Source organism: Scyliorhinus torazame, chromosome 16, assembly GCF_047496885.1.
Source record: "Scyliorhinus torazame isolate Kashiwa2021f chromosome 16, sScyTor2.1, whole genome shotgun sequence".
In the NCBI taxonomy this organism is placed as follows: domain Eukaryota; kingdom Metazoa; phylum Chordata; class Chondrichthyes; order Carcharhiniformes; family Scyliorhinidae; genus Scyliorhinus; species Scyliorhinus torazame.
Window position 1 is genome coordinate 16,472,680 of NC_092722.1, and position 23,133 is coordinate 16,495,812.

General features: G+C 44.5%; 1 long non-coding RNA gene across 2 annotated transcripts in view; it reads right to left on the bottom strand.

Annotated features, from left to right (window-relative positions):
* Positions 1-3,530: 3,530 nt before the first annotated feature.
* Positions 3,531-23,133, bottom strand: part of LOC140392338 (uncharacterized) — a 108,718-nt gene continuing 89,115 nt past the window's right edge. For both annotated transcript variants that reach the window (XR_011935294.1, XR_011935295.1), the window contains exon 4: positions 3,531-4,207. This is a non-coding gene — a long non-coding RNA (uncharacterized lncRNA). The remainder of the gene's footprint in view (positions 4,208-23,133) is intronic.

The window sequence follows — 23,133 nt, forward strand, 5'->3', positions numbered from 1 at the left end:
AGTAGTGGTTAGCACTGTTGCTTCACAGTGCAAGGGTCCCAGGTTCGATTCCCAGCTTGTGTCACTGTCTGTGTGGAGTCTGCACATTCTCCCCTTGTCTGCGTGGGTTTCCTCCGGGTGCTCCGGTTTCCTCCCGAAAGGCGTGCTTGTTAGGTGAATTGGACATTCTGAATTCTCCCTCAGTGTACCCAAACAAGCGCCGGAATGTGGCGACTAGGGGATTTTCACAGTAACTTCATTGCAGCGTTAATGTAAGCCTACTTATGACGCCAATAAAGATTATTATTATAACTCACGGTATTGAATCTATGAGCATGGCATCACATTCCTGCTGCTGACTTTATGCGCAACCTGAACCACACCTTTTTTTGTATCACATGCAGACTTCTTCCTGCTGCTAGTTGGGAAGACAATTGGTGGGATTCTCCGTCCTCACGGCAGCGGGATTCTCCGGTCTTACTGCAGGGAATGGGAGCTTTGGCTCTGCGCCAAATTCTCCGTCCATGCTAGCAGCCGTAGTGAGGTGGACTCGCAACGGAGAATACTGGTGAATACGTTTTTCTTGAAATGACCATTTGGTGAGAAAAGTTAATTCTGGAAACTAATGGCAAACAATTTGATTGTCGATGTTTAATGGACTCATACCCTTTTGTGTGTATTTTTATGGTGACACTGGTTCATTTTAAATGAATGGACTAACACCAACACAGAAAGAACAAACAAAAGAATATCATACGTGCTCATTAAGTGTATGGATGTGAATCCAGGAGTCATCATCATCCTCCTGGATCACCTCCTGTCGGATGCTTGAAAGACAGAAAACTAATTTTATCTCTTTTTCTCTTGGAAAGTCCCTTGTGATCAGGGATGGCTTGTTCCATTCCAGTTTGACGAGTTCAGGGATGGCTGATGAGCCTAATGCAAATCGGAAGATGTTGCCACCTGCAGGGTAGATGGTGCTTGAAGGATTATTTGGAAGTTTGTGTGCTCCCTCTGGAACCTCTACTTTTGCCTTTGTGTATCCTCGATAACGTCTCTCAATGTGTCCGGGGTGCCTTTCCAGATGAGCTTTCTCCATTTAGGTCAGTGACAAGCCAGGGACTCCCATGCGTTGGTGGGGATGTTTGTGCTCTTAGGGGGATGCATTGAGGGCATCCCTAAAGCACTTCCACAGTTCAGGAGTGGAAATTAGTCTTATAACCTGCAGGTAACTACAAGCAGATTAGAGTGTGGGGGGAAATAATGAGCAAATAGCTGCAACCTGATTAAGAAACACGTATTTCAGATTTGGCATGGAGGGGAATTAGTAGGAATCTTTTATGAGGTAATTAATGAATAACCTACAATCACTTCTTTCATAAATGTTAGTTGCATTTGTTCCGTTGGCTGCATTTGTTTCAGTTGAGCAGTTTTAGCTGTTGCTAGGAGTGTGCCCCATGTCACAACCTGTAGGTACTTCTCTGATACACCTGCACATTTTTTTAAGACCTTGCTTCTTAATGCTTTGCATGGGAAAAATCTATTACGAGAGCATCATTAATCTGCAAAGGCAGCCTTTGGCATTTTCTGGATATTCCATTTTATGGGCCTTTGCCTTCGGAGCTCTGGAGACTAGTTGTTTTTCTCTTGATCAGCTCTGCTTAATTATCAAAACATTTGATGCAGAAAATTGCCACAAACTCCAAGGTTTTCCCCTGCGGCAGTCCTCAGAGCCTGTGACTGCACCTTTATAATTCTTCATGGGTGGAGGGCATGGGGAGGAGGTGGATTGTAATAAGCACAACAGTGTGTTTGCCCACCTTTAGCACAGCTCAAGATCCTGAACACAGGTCCCCTCAGGCAACGATTTTCTTATTTCGTCTAGAGTTAGTTGGGCTGGCCTTGTCTGTGACTGCTCCCTTTTCCTGACAGTTACTATTATTACAGCCTGGGGAGGGAATCATTTACTGAGTTCTGCCACCCAGTGACCCAGCCCATGACCCCAACATGCTCTAAATTTCTTTCTCTGACCATTTTTACACTGAAGCCTCAGAGGACACATTGAGAGACATAACAATACCAGGGTCATATTATCAGCAGCAGTAGCTTTTCACCAGTACATTTTTCATATCATTATTTCTTCGTCTCTTTTTTTTTCATTTAAATGATAAAGCCTGGTAACCATCAGGGAATAAATTGCCCTTAATAATACGCTAGCTTATTTAGGGTTTCTGCTTTGTGCAGTTAAGCTTTCTTAAAGAGACAGTAGTCTTTGTCAATTGAATGCCCTATTACTGGGGTTGAAAAAAAGCCAGAGGTGTATGCAATATGATGATATCCCACTGAAGGAACATCGGGTGGAGTTTTCCAGCACTCCAATGTGTGCTGCAGGTCTCAAACAGGCACTTGGAAACAGAGGCCAGCATTGCGACCAGCGTCGGGACGAGTGAAGGGGAAGGAAAACAGATGGAGCACAATAGGGAACGGTGGGATTGGACAGGGGGATAACAAATAGGGTAATGGAGTTTGGTGCGGTTGGAGAGGGGGGATAAGAGCCATATGGGGACAATGGGGTATGGCAGGGTTGGAAAGGAGGGATAATAGACACATGGAGGCAATGGGATATGGTAGGATTTGAGGGGGGGATAGGATAGTTCATAGATGGGGGACATTGGGTTATGGTGGGGTTGGAGAGTGGAGAGGGGGAGGAAGGCTGACAGGCAGTGGGAAAACCAAGGGTTAGGAAGCACGGACGGATGTGGATGGGAATTAAATTGTATGGGTGGAATTTTGCTCTCTGTGCACAGGGATTAGAGCGCTCTTTATAAAAGGTGCCCCAATCTATGGGAAAACAAACCCATTCCCCCAAGAGAACAGGGGCAACCTCACCCCATCGCTCAAGCACCAGGGCAACCCCCCACACCCACGAGTGCCAGGGCATTCACCCCCCCACACATAACCGCTGCAATGAAGCTCCTCAGAGAGCCCTCAGCTGGCACTGCCAGGTTGACACTGCCAGGTTGCCAGGGCACTGGGCACTATGCTAACTACTGTGTTACTGTGCTGCCCACGGACGGGTGGGCAGCATGGCAAAGTCTTCAAATCTCTTCTGGGGTGATTCTCCCCTGTATATGACCATACACACAGCCTTGAGATGGGAGGGGTGAGGTCCACATGGGACATGGGGACAGCAATGATGGGTTTGGGAGGGAGGGCTGGAGAAAAACTGATGAGAGATCTACCTTCCCAGGTTCCAGGAAGGTTTGAGGACCTGAACACTGAAAATGGGGAGGGTCAAAGCTGGTCTCAATGTAAAAATACAGCACCACCATCTTGAAACCCTAGTTATTGCGCACTTTAAAATAAAAACTGGAAAAGAATCTGCACAGGAACGGTCTGAGTCATTGTGGGATGAGCCCACAGCTCGTTTAAGAAACTCTTTTAGAGGTCACCCTCAAACTGCTGAGAGTCACAACATTGAAATAGAGTCAGAGCTGAGAGAAAACAGGAAGACTTCACCGAGAAGGTGCAATTGGAGTCGCTGCTTTTTAAGTGCTTTAACAAGAGTCATTAGCTTTACAATATCATTGCTCCATTTGAGCATTAATAGAGAGATATGTGAGAATGGAAAAGAGAGAGACTGCATACCTGCCAGATCATGAATGAAAGTCTCATGTGCTTTCTCAATTGACTTGCTGAAGTCTAAGTTGAGCTTAACCAGCGTACCAGATCCAGCAGGATCTGCTTGCCGAAGGCGGCCACTACCCTTCCCAGGGAAACCTCAAGGTGCTTGCATATCGGAGCTACATCAGATATAAGGCGGACAGATTCCTCCATCCTTTGTTCTAGTCTGTTGAGTGCCTCTTGCAATTCTACTTGGTTTTCCGCCGCCTGTTGTTGCACTTACAGCATATTAGAGACAGCCTCTTCCAGAGCCTCCTCATTTGACTCAAACTCAGCGGGTGTCTGATCTCCAGCAGTACTTGGCATGCCAGAGATCTGGGCTGTCACTGCCTCCGACTGCTGTGGAGACATGTCAGTGGGGTGTTCCCCAGAATGTGACTCCAAGCATAATCTAGTTCCATGGCCCAATGGGGTGTGTGTCTTTGCACTTGTGGAGGGTGCAGGATAATACAGTGATGGTTCTTCCTCTGATGCATCCTCCTCTGAGGTGGCCTAAGTACTGCGGCTTATGGTAGTTCTGGTGGTCTTTCTGGGCTGCTGGTACCTGTAAGAGAAAGAAGATATAGTTCCTAAGCAGGCAGAATACAACATTGTATGTCACTCACTGTAATTATCAGGATATGATTAATTCGTGAAGAGCTGATCCATACTGTCTTTGTGGGAGAGGCTGATCTTGCCATCCCCACAGGAATGATCTTTGTCTTTGCCTGCCATCACAGCGGCATCCTCCTCAAAGTGGGTCATATCCTGGATGTCTGCAGTCCCTCCTCCCATCTGGTATATCACCCTCCAGTTGTGGGCGAGTTTAGTTGGATGAAGATATATGGAATGGAATGTGATGAGGAGATGGAGGCGAGTTTGGGAAGCATGCATGCTTGCTGTGTGTGCTGAGCCTGCCTCAGTAAGGGTTGTGGATGGAGTTTCTGCAGGGTGATAGATGAGATGCTGATCATATTAATGTGCCTGTGAAACAATTGGTGTTGATGTGTCTCCCTCACTAATATTATATCAGATCCCCGATCAGTGTAATATTTGAGTGTGCGATGCCATTATGAGTCCGTGAGATTGGAGTGAGCTGAAGGTTGGCTTACCCTGGCGGAGCGGGTGAGTTCGTTCATCCTCTTTCTGCACTGGATGGCGTTTGTTTAGTGGATGTCTGACAAGCTGACCTCCGTTGCAACCGCCTCCCAGGCTGATGGGGTCCAGCTAGTGGGCCTCCTGGAGCCATCCCTCAGATACAGGACATCCCACTGCTGGCTGATTCTACGGATGAGGGCACCAAGGGAGTCATTGCTGAACGCTCTCTTCGGTGAAACCATTTCAAAATGTTTCCTGTCCACAACTGTTCAGAATAATGTGTGTGTTTGGGTTTAAATCTGGCGCCCGAACATTCAACCACATTCGGCAAGACGCGGTCATGTGATTCAGAGAACTACTCACTGATGCATAATTAATGAGCCAAATGTGAAATGAGGCACAATTTCCCTTCGTGCCGCCGAGAAGGAAACACTCTGTGAAACACACCCACGACCAAGGGTCCGGAAGAGAAAATTCATCCCACAATGTTTACATGCAATAACACATTTCCCCCCGAATTATACCCTTTATTTGAGCTATGGGAAAACAAAATGAAAGTTTTCCATATACTTTAACAATACGCTTCATTAGTGAGACATCATTGCATGGTGGGAACCCCGTTACATCATTGGTGAGGACAATCCAGTCAGAAATTCCGCCAGCATGAAAGCCATTTTGGGACTCGTGCTGGATTTCCCGCCCCACCCACCACCATTCCAGCCCATCGAAAACAGGGGCAGAAAATCCTGGCCAGTGTGGCTGCACCCCACTTTCAAATTCCTTTAAACATACTGTAGTATCTTAAAAGACCACCAAGTAGATTAATGAGTAAACGGTTTATTGAGGCAAATAAGTATACACAGAGATTGAGATAAAATCGACCGTACTCCATGACTCCAAACACCTACTAAACTAAAATCCACGCTCAGTCTCAGGATTCACGCACTCTGGTCCGATTGGCCCGACGGGTCACATGACCCTCTGAGAATTCGCCCCCTTAAAGGGGCACACAACCACACATACAAGCATCAATAATCCACTATTTCTATCTACACGCCAAAATTTAAACATTGATGATAGTGTGTCTATGCTTAGAGAGCATGCAGGTTTTAAAAACTTCACTGTTCAATGAAATTTTCCACCTATCTGTCTTTGTCAGAGATAAATCTGGAATCTATTGGTAACCATAGAAAGATAGAAAATAAAAGCAGAAGGAGGCCAGTTGGCCCTTCGAGCTCGCTCCGCCATTCATTATGATCATGGCTGATCATCCAACTCAATAGCCCGATCATGTCCTCAATATCCTTTGCCCCAAGTGCTATATCTAACTGCTTCCTGAAAACATACATGTTTTGGCCTCAACTGCTTCCTGTGGTAGCAAATTCCGTTGGCCGACAACACTCTGGGTGAAGAAATTTCTCCTCATGTCAGTCCTAAATGGTCTACCCTGTATCCTCAGACTGTGACCCCTGGTTCTGGACATCCCCATCATTGGGACCATCCTTCCTGCATACAGCTGTTTAGTCCTGATAGAAATTTATAGGTTTCTATGAGATTTCCCTCATTCTTCTGAACTCCAGTGAACACAATCCTAACCAACTCTATCTCTCCTCATATGTCAGTTTTGCCATCCCAGAGATCAGCCTGGCAAACCTTCTGTGCATTCCCTATATAGCAAGAACATCCTTCCTCAGATAAGGAGACCAAAACTGCACAAAATATTCCAGGTGTGGCCTCACCAAGTCTCTGTATAATTGGAGCAAAACATTCCTGCTCCTGCACTCAAATCCTCTTGCCATGGAGGGAAACATGCCATTTGCCTTCTTTACCACCAGCTGCACCTGCATGCTTACCTTCAACAATTGCTGTACGAGGACACCTAGCTCTCATTGCACATTCCCTTCTCCTAATTCAGGGCCATTCAAATAATAATCTGTCATCTTGTTTTTGCTACCAAAGTGGATAAATTCACATTTATCCAAATGATATTGCATCTGCCATTCATTTGCCCACTCACTCAACTGGCTGAAATCACACTGAAGGGTCTCTGCATCCTCCTCACAACTCACCCTCCCACCCAAATTTGAAGATATTACATTTGCTTCTCTCATCTAGATCATTAATATATATTATGAATAGTGAAGGTTCCAGCACTGATCCCTGCGATACCCCACTAGTCACTGCCAGCCATTTGGAAAAAGACTCATTTATTCATACTCTTTGTTTCCTGTTTGCCAGCTAGTTTTTCATCCATCTCACACACTACACCCAATCCCATGCACTTTAATTTTCCACGCTAATCTCTAATGTGGGACCTTTTTGAAAATAAACCACATCCACTGGCTCCACTTCATCAACTTTACTAGTCGCATCCGCGAAGAATTCCAGTCGATTTGTCAAGCATGATTTAACTTTCATAAATCCGTACTGACTCTGCCCAATCCTGCCACTATTTTCCAGGGGAGATGTTGGTGTAGTGGTATTGTCACTGGACTAGGAAACCACAGACCCGGACAATGTTCTGGGGACCCAAGTTCAAATCCTACCACTGCAGATGGTGAAATTTGAATTCAATAAAAATTTGGAATTAAAAGTCTAATGATGAGCATGAAACCATTGTTGATTGTCATAAAAACCCATCTGGTTCACTAATGCCCTTTAGAGAATGAAATCTGCCACCCTTTCCTGGTCTGGCCTAGATGTGACTCCAGACCCACAGAAATGTGGGTGACTCTTAACTGCCCCCTCAAGAGCAATGGGCAATAAATGCTGGCACAGCCCACATCCCATGAATGAATATTAAAAAGTGCTCTGCTATAAAATCTTTGACAATGGATTCTAGAATTTTCCCCACTACCAACGGCAGGCTGACTGGTCTATAATTCCCTGTTTTCTCTCTACCTCCCTTTTTAAATCGTGGGGTTACATTAGACACCCTCCAATCTGTGGGGACTGTTCCAGAGTGTATAAAATCTAGGAAGATGACCACCAATGCATCCACTATTTCTAAGGCCACTTCCTTAATTAATTAAGGATGTAGATTAAAAAGAAATTACTGCGGATGCTGGAATCTGAAACCAAAAAGGAAATGCTGGAAAATCTCAGCAGGTCTGGCAGCATCTGTAGGGAGAGAAAAGAGCGAACGTTTTGAGTTCAACTGACCCTTTGTCAAAGCTAAAGACAGAGAAAGTGGGAAATATTTATACTGTTGAGTGAGAATGAAAGATGGGTCATAGCCACAGAAACCCAAGGAAACGGGGTGCTAATAGCCATTGACAGCAAGGGGAAAGAATGCTAATGGCAGTCCCCAGAGAGAACAAAACACGTGAAAGGCCAAACTGCAGAGAAACTAACATCAGAGGGTAAACTGTGACGGAAAAAGATGTGGGGGGAGGGGAAGGGGGAAGCAAAGGGGAGAAAGGTTAACGAAAGGTGGATTAGATGGGGGGGGGGGGGGCTGGAATATATATAAAGAAAGACAAGAGAGAAAGAAATGGTAAAAAAAACAGTTCAAATGAAATGGGATGAAAACAAATGGGTCGAGGTGGGGTAGAGATAATCATCTGAAGTTGAATTCGATGTTGAGACCGGAAGGCTGTAACGTGCCTAATCGGAAGATGAGATATTGTTCCTCCAGTTTGCGTTGAGCTTCACTGGAACACTGTAACGGACCAAAGACAGACATGTGGGCATGGGAGCAGGGTCTTGTGTTAAAATGGCAAGCAACGGGAAGGTCAGGGTCCTGAATGCGCACAGACCGAAGGTGCTCAGCAAAACGATCACCCAGTCAGTGTTTGGTCTCTCCGATGTAGAGGAGACCTCATTGGGAGCAGCAAATGCAACCGACCAAATTGAAATCAGCCATGATTGAATGGTGGAGTGGACTCGATGGGCCGAATGGCCTTACTTCCGCTCCTATGTCTTATGGTCTTAAGGTGCAAGTGAAACGCTGCTTAACCTGGAATGTGTGTTTTGGGCCTGGGATGTTAAGCATGGAAGAGGTAAAGGAGCAGGTGTTACACCTTCTGCGACTGCATGGGAAGGTCCCATGGATGATGGGACAGGTGTTGGGTATGGTGGAGGAGTGGACTAGATTATCTCAGAGGGAACGGTCTCTGTGGAAATCTGACAGAGGGAGTGGAGGGTAGATGTGTTTGGTGGTGGCATCACGTTAGAGTTGGCAAAAATGGCGGAGGATTATGGAGGCTGGTGGGGTGAAATGTGAGAACAAGGGGGACTCTATCCTTGTTTTGGGAGGGAGGGGAGGGGGCAAGGGTACTGGCGCAGGAGATGGACCGCACACTGTTGAGGGCCCTGTCAACAACTGTAGGTGGGAAATCACGGTTGACGAAGAAGCAACACATTTTCGAATCACCATCTTGGAAAGTGGCACCATCGGAACAAATACGACGGAGGCGAAGGGATGTAGATTTTCAGGCCCTTGGGATTTATTGGCCTTCAATCCCATCACTTTACCCAATATCATTTCTCCTTCAGTTCCTCCCTTTCACTAAACCCTGTGATTCCTAACATTTATATATGTTATTTGTGTCCTCCATTGTGAAGACAGAACAAAGTATATATTTAGTTGGTCAGCCATTTCTTTGTCCCCCATTATAAATTTCCCTGTTTCTGACTGTAAGGGACCTACATTTGTCTTCACCAATCCTTTTCTCTTCGCATACCTATAGAAACTTTTACAGTCAGTTGCAATAATAATAATTTTTATTATTGTCACAAGTAGGCTTACATTAACACTGCAATGACGTTACTGTGAAAAAACCCTAGTCGCCATGCTACGGCGCCTGTTCGGGTACCCAGAGGGAGAATTCAGAATGCCCAATTCACCTAACAAGCATGTCTTTTTGGGGACTTGTGAGAGGAAACTGGAACATCCGGAGGAAATCTCCGTAGACACGAGGAGAACGCACAGACAATGCACAGTGACACAAGCGGGAATCAAATCTGGGACTCTGCCGCTGTGAAGCATCAGTGCTAGCCACTGTGCTACCGTGCCGCCCATTATGTTCCCCACAAGCTTACTCTCATACTCCATTTTCCCCTTCTTAATCAATCCCTTGGTCCTCTTTTGCTGAATGCTAAACTGCTTCCAATCCTCTAGTCTGTTGTTTTTCTCGGCTTCTTCCTTGGATCGAATTTCCCTTGTTAGCCATGGTTTGGCCACCTTTCTCGTTTACGTTTGCGCCAGACAGGAATAAAAAATTGCTGCGTTCACCCAGTCACTCCTTGAATGTTTGCTATTGCCTGTCAACCATCATCCCTTATAGTAATGTTTCCCAATCCAGCATTGCCAAATCACACCTTATATCATCGTAGGTGCCTTTATTTAGATTCAGCACCCTAGTTTCAGAATCAACATCACTCTCCATCTTGATGAAAAATTAAGATATTATGGTCGCTCATCCCCAAGTGGTCTCGCACAACTAGATTGCCAATTGTATCTTTCAGATTACACAATACCCGGTCTCGGATGGCCTGTTCCCTAGTTGATTCCTCAATGTGTCGATCCAGAAAATCAACCCGTACACACTATAGGAATTCCTCCTTTACGGTATTGTGATGAGTTTAAATTGTGATAATCTATATGCAGATTAAAATCACCCGTAATTACTGATATTCCTTTATTGCATATGTCTCTAATTTCCTGGGTTTAATGCTATTCCCAACATCACCATTACAATTTGAGGGTCTATAGACAACACCCACTAACATTTTTGCCCCTTGGTAGTACTATCTTGTGTGTGGATGACTGCAATATAATTGTTATTACTGGTTCTTTGGGGTCACTGCCAGTCCCTTATTGTCACTGCTGGTTCTCTGATGTCTGGCTTCTTGCCAGATGGCATGGGAAGGGACCACTTAGATTCACAGGCAAGATTTTAAACTGGCCCCCGAAGGAAATCGAGTAGAGAACTGAGATTTGAATCTGGGCCTTGAACCTAATGTAGTGCATCTGCTAGGTGGCATTTATGTTTCAGCCTGGGTGGCATTTCACTGGCCCTTGATGGCATTCCAAAACTATTGGTATGTGTAACAGGAAAGAAATTAAAAAGCACAGCACACCAACACTCAAATGCCAATCACTGACAGTAACTCTGGAGAATTCTCAGAGGGATAACCTCTCAGATTCATTCACTATCTCTGCTTTGTTTCTGACTCAATTTTAAATTATGGACCCACTTTGAGGGGGGCAAAAAGTATTTTCTTTAGGTTCCTTTAATCTCCATTAATCTCTACCAGAAATTAACATTGTTCAAGTCTTCAGCCGAAGTAGTGCTATATCCAGGCAGTGAGATAAGTGCAAAACAAGGCTTGGAGTAATTCATCCGATGAATTGTTTCCCTCTTTCCCTGTTTCTGGGAAAGAGCTTGCCCCACCCTGAATGGCAGAATCACGATCAGGAATTCATAAACCAGCCTTTACTTGATTTGCTTCGCTTCCTCATGGAGAAGGAAAAATGGCAGCAAACAAGCTGTGTAATTAGAGAAAGTAGACATTAGAGAGAAAAAAACATGATTCATTTTATTAAACTCAGCAACTGGAAAAGACAATACATCTGTTCAGGTCACAGGCTTTTTACTTGAAGACCAATTAATGAACAAATTAGCCCTGTGGCATGTACAGTTTCAATGACCTTCAGTTCTATCAAGGCCAATGATAGCTTCCAAAAGGACAAATCTTTCTTTCACTTCAGAATCTCTGTTCAGGCGCAGCCAACTCCCCGAGAGAGCTGTATGACCTGCCACAGTTCCCATCCTGAAGATAAATCCTAACTATAATCGACAGTCATCAGTTTTAACCCAGTTATAGCTGACACCATAAAACAAAAAGCTCAAAATATACCCTCTTCCAATACATTGGCCACCTTAATGATTATTGTTAACTTCAGATTTCAAAGGGACTTTGCTTCTGCTTTTCCCTCTCTATTTGCATTATGACTAGGAATGGAATTATGACTCCATGTGCTACAACAAACATCGCCCCAGGCCCTGATTTTTTTGCCTGTGACAATGTTCTGTTTTTTTCATCCTTCTGTTTTGATCTCTACTTAAAGTTTTATGGCTTTGCTCCTCGAGGGTGCTATTAGCTAATATGCTAATAGTGCTATGCATATTCTATTAGCACTGTCAGAGTAAGATAAGAGACAGTTGGGTAGAGAGCACTGGAGGGTAATAACACAGCAGTGGGTCACAACATTACCATATTATCAGTCATCTTTACATCTCAATGGAGTTTCTCTGTTGGAGCTTTCACTGTCCAAGTCACAACCAGTACAAGATTTATTCCATTTTTTGCTTAACGTTTAGCATGAAGCATGCTGCTCAAGTACAGAAAAGGAATCCTGCTTTTGAAACCCAAAGCACACAGTGAAACTTTCTCTGATACCATTCTCAGCAGGTTTAATGAAGGGATTATCATTGTAATAAGGAGAATTTTAGTACTTGAACAAGCAAGCAAATGAAACAAAGATTCCCATATTGTGGAATGAGCTAACTGGTTGAAACTGGACTGCGTGGGCAAATAACACTCCAGTTTGATCCCTGATGTTCTCTGCATTACTTGATCGCATTTAGGCAAGAAATGGAACCCAAAAATTGTTCTTTGAATTTGCAGAGTAGGGAGGAGTGTAGGAAATCAATCCCACTGCTGATCACGATCCATGTACCAGAGCCAGAGGTGTAGATGTTCAGTGACAACACAGTTGAACAAGGCTGAAATGCCCTCCTTGGTCAAATAGCCAGCTAACACTCAATACCTTGGATCACACATAAAGAATGGCCTGTGGAGCTGTACCCCAGCATGATCAGCCCCTGCAAGAGGTTCTTGGAAGTCCTGTTTTCAGCATGCATCTAGGTTTACTGGGTTCAGCTACACTTGGTCACACTTCTTTCATTCAGTTTAAATTTGAAGTGTTCTCAATCTCAATCCTTGCCAGCAGATGGACACTTTTAATTTCAACATCGACTTCTCTCCGCAATGAATCACTCTACTGTATTTCCAGCAGCTGCTTTGTTTGAATTTAATGCAAATTAAGAGTGATTCTGAATTAAAACAATATGTAAACCGCAGACAATGTCTCTATGTTTCCTGGAAAATCTCATGTAAAAGGTCTCAGTGGGTAGGCAGATTGTTCAGGGTGCGACTGAGCCATACAACATTTGAGTCCAAGGTTCAATCATCAGTGAAACTACGATACAGTAGTGTTACATTCAAGCTGCAGGACTAAAAAGACAGAGGCTTGGATTTATATTCCAGAGAACATGAGTTCAGATCCCACCATGGCACTTAGAAAATTTAAATTCAGTTTTTTAAAAATTGCAAAGAAACGGAAAGCAAAAAGCAGCTATGGCAAAAATGGCCATGAAGTTATCAGATTGTTATAAAAACGCAGCTGGTTCACTCGCACCCTTTAAGGAAGGCAGACCATTGCCCTCACCCTGTCTGCCTCGAATGTGACTCCAGTCTCACATCTCTTAACTGCTCTCTGACGGTTGTATCAAACTACTACAAACCAGAGGGCAACTAAGGATGGGTAAATAAATGCCAGCCTTGCCAGTGACATCCACATCTCGCAAATTAATATTACAAAACTACCTGAGGCAGTAATTCACCATTGTGCTTTAGGCTAAGCAAGGTCAATTTATCCAGGTTTCTCGTCCAATGAAATATCCAGGCAGCTGGGAGCTCACTCAAATTATTTAAATAAGGCTCAAGGCTCAAATTTGAGTGAACCTCCTGTTTGGGGAACACACTTTCTGTGTAATGTTGGATATGAGCCCAAAATCAGGTCATAGCCAAATTATATCCCAATGAATGCTTCAAATATGTTTTAAAACTTATAATGAGCTGACATCATGACAGGGAGAACTTTCACTTTTATCATTTGATAGAAAATGGATCTCCGGCTTACATTCAGCCCATTTTTTCTTTTACATCCTGGCACTTTGGGTTGGAACGTATTTCTCCCAAGAAATCCGCCTATTGAAAATTAATTTTGCAATAAGGACTGGGTGGTGCAATGGGATAACACACTGCCATCTAGGCTGGGATTCTCCTTTCCGGGGACTAAGTCTCCACGCCAGCGGGAAAACCGGCGCCAATCACTCTGGCGTCAATGGGTCCCCCAAGGTGAGGAATTCTCCACTTACCTCCACTTTCTCGGGGGCTAGGTGAACGCCAGAGGGGTTGGCGCCACTACAGCTGGCGCCGAAGGGACTGCGCGAGTTCGCGCATGCGCCAAAGGGCCGGCGTGGTCTTGCACTTGCACATGAGCGGAACCGCCGCCGTGTTTTGGCGCATGCGTGGGGGGGGTTCTCTTCTCCGCGCCGGCCATGACGGAGCCCTACAGGGGCCGGAGAGGAAGGAAGGAGTGCCCCCCAAGGCACAGGCCCCCCTGCAGATCGGTGGGCCCGATCGTGGGCCAGGCCACCGTGGGGGCCCCCCCGGGGGTCGGATCCCCCCGCGCACCTCCGAGGACGCCCCAGCCAACTTACCTGCCAGGTCCCACCGGTACGTGAGCTGAGTGATTCACGCCGGCGGGACTGGCCAAAAATAGACGGCCGCTCGGCCCATCGGGGCCCGGAGAATTGCTGGCGGGGGGTGGCGCTGTCAACGGCCCCCGACCAGCATGGCGTGAACCCCGCCCCCGCCCAAAAAACACACCGGAGAATACGGAAGGCGGGATTCGCGCCGCTCCCCTGGGGATTCTCCGACCCGGCAGGGGGGTCGGATGATCCTGCTGCTAATCTCTGGGTTGGATCCAGCCTGCATTGATGGAATGTACATTTTTTCCATCTGATCACTGTTAAGCGCCATACATAAATTACATTTGGCAGTCTTAACCCAATTCATCCAAAACTGCCACAAGTTAGGAATACAACAGTAAGAGCTCAAATTGGCAGCTGATTCCTGCAATGGGAATTCACACAAGAAAGAAAACAGAAAAACCTTACATTCATTTATGCCCTTTCATTACATTGGATGTCCCAAAGCTCCTCACAAACAATGTGGTATTTTTAAAGTGCAGATCTTGTTGCAATGCAGGAAATGTGGCAGTTTGCTGATAATAAGGTTGCACTGACAATAATGAGATGAATTACCAGATAACCGGCGAATTCTGCCCAAAAGGTCCGAAGTGTGGTCTCCAGCGGGAAGCGAGGTGTGCTCCCTGCCTGGTGGTTCAGTGCAATCCAAACCGCAAACCACCCGGGTTGAGAAATTTGCGGAGGGGGGTGGAGTTTTGCACCATCACTGAGGGATGGGTATCTAAACACGGCAGCAGGTTCGGCTCCACAGAGATCAGGGCATTATTTTTAGAGGGTGCTCCAACCTCTGTGTGACAGTCAAGGCCCATCCCAACCGCCCAGTCAACATCACCAGCATCGGGGTTTCAGTGCTTCCCTCCACCATCTTCATCAGCGTTAACCCCCTTCTCCACCCCCCCCCCCCCCCACCCCCTCCGCAGCCCCAAGGATTGCTGGTATCGGGATCACTACTTCAGATACCCCCTTCTCATCGGCATCATGCGCAACCACCATTATCGCCAGTACTAGCACCCCGTCCACGCCAGGTTAGCGATACCGCGCTACGGAGTCGCCAGATTCCCCACCCCCTTCATGCCCAGACTCTCCAGCACCACCCTTTCCAGGTTGCTATCTTTGGCAATGTTAACCTGGCACTGCACCGGCACCTTTGGAAGTCCCAACCTGACTATACCCCCTGGCACCCTTGCCAGTACCGATCTGGCAACACTGCCAGGGTACCAGGGGGAAGTGCGATGGTACTCCCCTGCTATTTCCTCGATTGTTCGGGACTCCATTGTCCTCTGATCTCCCCCGCAACCCCCTCCCCACTGAAGCATGGTCATCACGTCTGGTTTCCGGTGGTGGAGGCCAGTGATTTCCGCCGGCATCATGCTATATCAGCAGGAGGGAGGATACCAAGAAGACAGACAAATCTGGCTTAAAGTGCCCGCAGCATATTTAAATGTTCAACTAAACACACTAATCTGGTTCATGCCTACAAGGGTGTGAACCGGATTATATCACCTGCAGCGGGAGCATCTTGCATTGGTTGGCGCCTGCCACAAACGGGGCTCTTCAGCTATTCTCCTGAGATCGCAGGATGTGCGCCAGGTACAACATGGCCGGAGAATCGCGGCCAATTGTTTTAATTATGTTAATTGAGGGACAAATGTTAGCCAGGATACTGGGGAGCACCTCCTCTTCAAAATGGAGTCACAGTGTGTTTTACAAACTTTGCAGGTGGGGCCTCGAGCTAATATCTCATGAAGAAGACATCACTTCCGACTGAGCCACAGCCACTAAGCACGACACTGAAGTGTCAGTTGAGATTGTCATAGAATCTACAGTGCATAAGAAGGCTATTTGGCCCATCAAGTCTGCGCCAGCCCTTAGGAAAGAGCACCCCACTTAAGTCCACGCCTCCACCCTATCCCCGTAACCCAGCCTAACCTTTTTGACACTAAGGGCAATTTGCCATAGCCAATCCACCTAAGCTGCACATCTTTGGACCGTGGGAGGAAACCTTAGCACCCAGAGGAAGCCCAATATTGAGTAACTTGCTTGGCAGAAAGTGGGCCAAAGGTTAGTCCTAGAAGAGGAATGGACCAGCAACACCAGAAAAGGGATGGGGTGTGTGGTGCTGTGGGGGCAGGTGATCACAAATGCTGTGAATGAAGGGACATCCTTGCTTCTACATCAACAATTATTGAATTAAAAATACAGGACCCAGCTTATACACCATTCATCTGGAACCAGTTTCATCAAGAGGTCACATCCATAAGGGGCCTAAGGCCTATTTTCGTTGGCTGTCTGGGACCTAGAAATGAGCTTGACAAATTTAGCAGTGGCCCAATGCATGCCTAAAATGGGCAAGGCCCATCCCAGTGCTAAATTTGTCAGAAAATTACACAGGTTATATAGAATCTAGAGCAAAGATTTAAGCCATTTTGCCCAGTTGGTCTAAAATAGTGTTTACATTTCACCTGAACCTCCTCCTACTCTATTTAATTCAACTCACCTTATCAATATATCTGCGGTAGCGCAGCCCCTTTAAGGGGTGAGCCCTTGCGGTCCACGTGGCTGCTCGGGACCTTTCGGGCAGAAATGCGTGAACCCGGCCCCAATGGCAAAAAAATCACGGGATCCTGGGGAGTGGGCCCCAGACAGAGTGGACCCTGGAGCCAGAAAGTGAAGCACTGTTTAGTGACTCTATGCCTGTGTATAGTTTACCTTTACTTGTTACCAAAAACTCTTGTTCAGTTATACTGGAAGTCTCCCTTGTATTGCCTCGAGCAATATTATTCTTTCCTTCCTAATTTTATCTGTCTTTCCCTTAACTGGATCTGTGCCAATCATCTCTACTACTCCTTCTGAAATCTACATTCTCAGTACTATCTGGGTGAAGAAGTAATTAAGCCTCAACACATCCCAATTTCAACCCCTTTATATTCTGGCCGCTCTAGTTTTCAAATCCCATACTTAATGGCTACTTACATTCGCCAATAGGTAGATATTTTGACATTGAACACCCCAAAAAATGACTTGAATTCTTGACTTGAAGAATTGGTGATAATTTCAGCACCCCGCTGAAAATTCTTATTACTAAAATTCATTTCTGAGCTGAACCCAGAATAACCCCAATGCCCAGAGATAGGTCATGGAGATTGAAAATTCAGTAGAATCAGGGACGAGAATCTGTCATATAATAGGATCCATTAAAAATTACAGCATCACTTCTACCTTCTCAAAATAGGCAAAATAAATTAGACGATTAAAAAATGGTGAAAACTTTATGCAACAAAGTGCTCAGCGAAACAGTACTGACAGATGGTGGCAGTTAATTAAACAGGGAGCTGAACAGATATTGTCAGAGAAAGGTGCAAAGGTTTTGAAAAGGTGGTGAGGTGAAATTTTGAGACAACGCAGATGGACTATAAAGTTGCACATTACTTAGACTTATCAGGAAAAATACTGCCCAGAATAGAAAGAATGAACTTGTATTCATGTAGCACATTTTATGACTTCACAAAATAAGGGAGTAAATTTTAAGTGTATTTACTGTTGCACTGGGAGAAGATGAGGCAGCAAATTTTGCACACAGCAAGATCCCACAGACAACACTGTGATGATGATAATGTTTGGAGGATAAATATTGACCCAGCAATCAATGCGACGATATTTGCAGTTAAGCGGTTAAATCATTTCCAACCCATTCCTTTGTCACCTATTCCAACAGTCGCTTTATTCCATTTAAAATAAATGAATTAATGCTTAGCATAAAAGGCGCGGAGAAAATAATTTTACAGATGTTATGTTGAAAAGATGTATATATTTTTAACAAAACATGGCTCAGGAAATTCAGCACTCAGACGGTTCAGAGGTCAATGAGCAATTATGAAAGTACTTTCTGTTCTGTTTACTTTCTTACTAGTCATGGGTTCTTGAGGAGTTGCATATGAATAAATAATCTCCGAGGAAACACATAAGGAAACAAAAAACAATTAAAATAACGTTTCGAGATGTATAAATGTACAATGCTCACAGTAACAGTAGTTTAAAGATCATCTGGAAGCATTTTCCATTTACTTTGCTAATTTCTTCTGTGGCTCCAATTCTCTCCCCATCTCTCCTGAAAATTGTTTGTTCGTGCACCATTTGCCCTCAGTCACTTTGCCTAGTTGACCCATTTTTCATATCAAAGCTTTTATGGGTGCTATCAGCAGGTTATTCAACTGTGGAAACCATCACAGCCAAGTGATGACCATAAATATAAAATAATCACTAATAAATCCAATAGGGAATTCAGGAGAAAATTCTTGGAGTAGTTAATATGTGGAACTCACTGTCACATGGAATAGTTGGGGTGAATAACGCAGATGCAGATCTGAGGTTAAACATGAGGTAAAAAATAAAAATAAAATGATATGCTGAGGGGTTTAGATGAAATGGGGCTGGAGAAGGCCCGTGTGGAATATAAACACTGGCATGGACTGGTTGGGGCAAGCGGCCTGTTTCTATGCTGTACATTATATGCAATTCAATAAAAGTCTAACTCAGCTGTCATCAAACATCAAAACATACAAGCAGTCCCAAAACTGTAGGAAACTTGACTGAATTTTTCATCTCCCTTATCCATGGGAATTGAAGCCTTTAATAGTATTGCCAATTGGCTGAACTCAGAGAGCAAACTAGAGGCTTCCCTGCTCTGTACAGTATAATACCATGTTGGAAATGCAGATAGCAACTAAGCTACCAGAAGAGCTTAATGTACTTGATTCCTGTGAGATTCCGGGTATAGCAGTATAATTTTAAACATCAAGAGTATTTCTTCCTGGTCGAACTCTTGCAGTAATGAGGTTTCCCTGCACTGTGGCAGCTGTTTGGTATGTTTATCAATAGAAGAGCAATTAAAATGGGGATGCGCATGAGGCCAGAATTGGAGGATGGCATAAAGACTGGAGGCAGTTACAAAGACAGGAAGGAGACATGGAGGTATTTTGAAAACAATTTTAAAAAAAATCAAGGCATTGACAAACTGGGAGCAAAGGTAGGTCAGCGAGTACAAAGGTAACACTGCCACATCTTTCGTGTACCCTAATCTCAAAAAGACTGGCTCTTAAAGAGCTAGAAATTCCCCGATCAATTTCATCACTTGATTCCAAATCAGGAAAATTTGAAAATGAAGATAATCATTCAGCCTGTTGTGCTTTTATCTGTGGTAACGCATTACCGAAGACACCTAATAAGGAGACTAAAACTGTACACAGTATTGCAGATGTGGTATCACTAAGCCTTGTATAGCTGTAATAAAACTTCTCGGATTTTCATTCCATTCCATTCCCTTGCAATAAATACCAATATTCCATTTGCCTTCCTAATCACTTGATGTAGTTGCATTCAAACTTTTTATAATTCATGTACCAGGCCATTCAGATCCCCCTGTATCACCGAGGTGTGCAATCCTGTTCCATTTAAATAATACACTGCTTTTCTATTTTTCCGACTACAGTGGACATGTTCACACTTTCCCTCATTATGCTCCATCTGCAAATTGTTTTCCCACTCACTTAACCTATCTATATCCCTTCATGGGCTCGTTTCCTCCGCTTGACAACTTACTTTCCGACCTATCTTGGTATCGTTGGCAAATTTAGCTACCAAACGTTTGGTCCCTTCATCCAAGATTGATGTAGATTGTAACTCTTTTAGTAAATTGTGTACTGTACTCCCAGTTCCCTTTGCTCCTCTATTAGATTTTCCAAATAATATGTGACCTCTTCATTTTCTTGTACGGAGGCAGCAGTGTAGTGGTAATGTCACCGTATTAGTAATCTCGAGCCCGGGTTCAAATTCCGCCATGGCAGCGGGTAGATTTTAAATTCAACAAATAAATCTGGAATAAAAAGCTAGTCTACTAATAGTGGCCATGAGACCATTATCAATTGTCATAAAAACCCATCTGGTTAACTAGTGACGCTGGCCCACAGAAATATGGTTGGCCCTTAAATGTCCTCGGAAATTGCCTTGCAAGCCACAATGTCTACACTGGAACCAACAACAGCAAACCCAGTCCTCTTTACTGGCATCTGAATGCATGTGACAAAATTGGCAATGCTGACCCCACAGACTAGTCAAGCAACAGCCTGACATAGTCATATTTACAGAATCATACCTCACAGACAATGCCCCAGAGGTGGAGGAACAGTAATATACAGTCATGCAGGAGATGTCCAGGAAGTTTTCGACATCGACTCTGGGCCCCATGAAGTCTCTTGGCATCATGTCAAACAAGGGCAAGGAAACCTCCTGCTGATTACCACTTATCGCTCTCCCTCTGGACTGATAAATCAGTGCTCCTCAACGTTGAACACCAATTGAAAAAAGAACTGAAGGTGGCAAGGGCACGGAATGTACTCTGGGCAGGGGACTTCAATGTCCACCACACGATTGGCTTGATAGCATCACTATTGATTGATCTGGCTGAATCCTAAAGGATATAGCTGCTAGACTGGATCTGCAGTAGGTGGTTAGGAAACCAACAAGAGGGGAAACCCTATTTATCTAATCCTCATCAATCTACTTATTGAAGATGCATATGCCCTTGACAACACTGGTCAGGGTGACCACTGCACAGTCCTTGTGGAGACAAATTCTCATCTTCACATTGATTATACCCTCCCTCATGTTGTGTGGCACTACCATGCTAACTGAGATCGATTCTGAACACATCTACCAATTCAAAACTGAGTCCATGAGGTTCTGTGGGCTACCAGCTGGAACAGAATTGTATGCAACCACAATCCATAACTTCATGGCCGGCATATACCATTACCATCACGCTGGGGGATCAAGCCTGGTTTGATGAAGAGTGCAGGAGAGCATGCCAGGAGAAGCACCAGGCATATCTAAAAATGAGATATTCACCTGATGAATCTGCAAGACAGGACTACATGCATGCTAACAGCGAAACAACACGCAATAGGCGGAGCTACGTGATCCCGCAACCTACTTTAGAAGGAATGTCAAGGTGAAAGAAAGGGTAAGGAAGAGATTTCAGAAAGTAGTGGAAAGTGAAGGAAGTGAGCCTATGGTTTAGTAATAGCATTCCTGTCTTCTGAGTCAGGATGTGCAGCAGTCAACCCCTTATCTGGATGCTGGGAAATATGTAATGAACATTGTACTGGCATGCATCTTTACATCGAAATATACGCACCCATCAGTGTGAGGTATGGCTAGCACAACCTCCATCCTGGGACCCAATGAAATCCCTCCTCTAGGCGCCTGTATAATGGCAGCTGATTCAAATCTTTTTTAAACGCCCACAAATTTGTATTTTTGTGGCCTCAACTCCCCCCAAGTGGGGCCCCATTGTGCCTCTACGGAGGTTATATTATGACAAAAATAACTCATATTTATATCGCACCGGTAACATAATGAAATGTATCAGGACGCTCCACAGGAGCATTATAAAACAAAGCACGACACCAAACCACAAAGGAGATATTCGGTCAAATGATCAAAAGCTTGGGTGAAGCTAAGAAACAGCAAGGGGCAACAAACATTGGTGGGAGTTGTTTACAGGCCACCAAACAGTAATGGTAATGTAGGGCACAGTATGAATGTTAAGTAATGGGTGAAGAGACATTGCAATTAGTTGTCTCATTTATGTTAAGTATCCGTTAATTGACACTGATATGTAAAGGGGCTTCAGGTGGCCTCTGTCAGGTGATATATAGTTATTTTGTGCAAAGGCTGTTGGAATGAAATAAATGTGTGTTTGTGAAAAAGGAATGGAACTTTAGACTCTTCATATCACAGCAACTAAAATGTCTAACAATTGGTAGTAGAGGATGGTTGCTGTGTAAATGTGAAGGGTTGAAAGATACAACTTTTCCAGACCAAACCAAGGAGTGAGTGAGAAAAGAAAAAAAGGGGGATATATGGCTGAACCGAGGATAAAGATGGCTGGATATGACTATCCTCCCTTATTTTCTGAAAGGGAATCGTACGACCAATGGAGAAGTGCAGTAGGACTAAGATAACGGCTTTGGGAAAGAGAAAACAAGGTATGGCATTTGCTCTTTCTCTACCATATGACAGTAAAATCCAAAACAAAGTGCTTTCTGAGCTGGAATTGGAAGAGTTAGACTCAGAAGAAGGTCTGGGGACTTTATTACATTATATGGATAAGATTTATAAGACAGATGACTTGTTAAGTGCGTATGAAGCATGGTCGGATTTTGATAAGTTCCGGAAAATGGAGGATATCTCCATGGAAGACTGAATAATGAAATTTGGCAGACTCTATAAAAGGCTGCAGAAACACAACCTGGAATTTCCACAGTCTGTGTTGGCCTTTAAATTACTTGACTGTGCTAGAGTGAGCAACATGGATAGGCTTCTGGTTTTGACAGGAGTTCAGTGTACTGATAAGGATACCTTATTCGAACAGGTGACATAAGCTTTAAAAAAGTTTCTGGGGAAACATTTGATTCCGATGGCTCTGATGACCCAAATAGGTCAGCCTGCAAGAAGGCAGAATATGGAAGGTACACTACTAACAGGATGGTGAAATCGTATGGTTACGAACATGGCTCAAGACTATAGAAGGAGACCGAGACAAGGAAATTATGAAGACAGAAACCCAGTTAGAACCTACAATAGGAAGTTGAACCCAAGAAATGCACGGGGCATGATAAATCGATGTTTTCGATGTGACTCTCAATACCATTATGCTTTCAACTGTCCAAAACGTTATGATAGAGTGTTGAAGCGACACATGACATGGAAGAGTCAAAAGAGGAAAAAGATAGTGAACAGAAAGAAGGCATTATCCTCTTGACAAGCA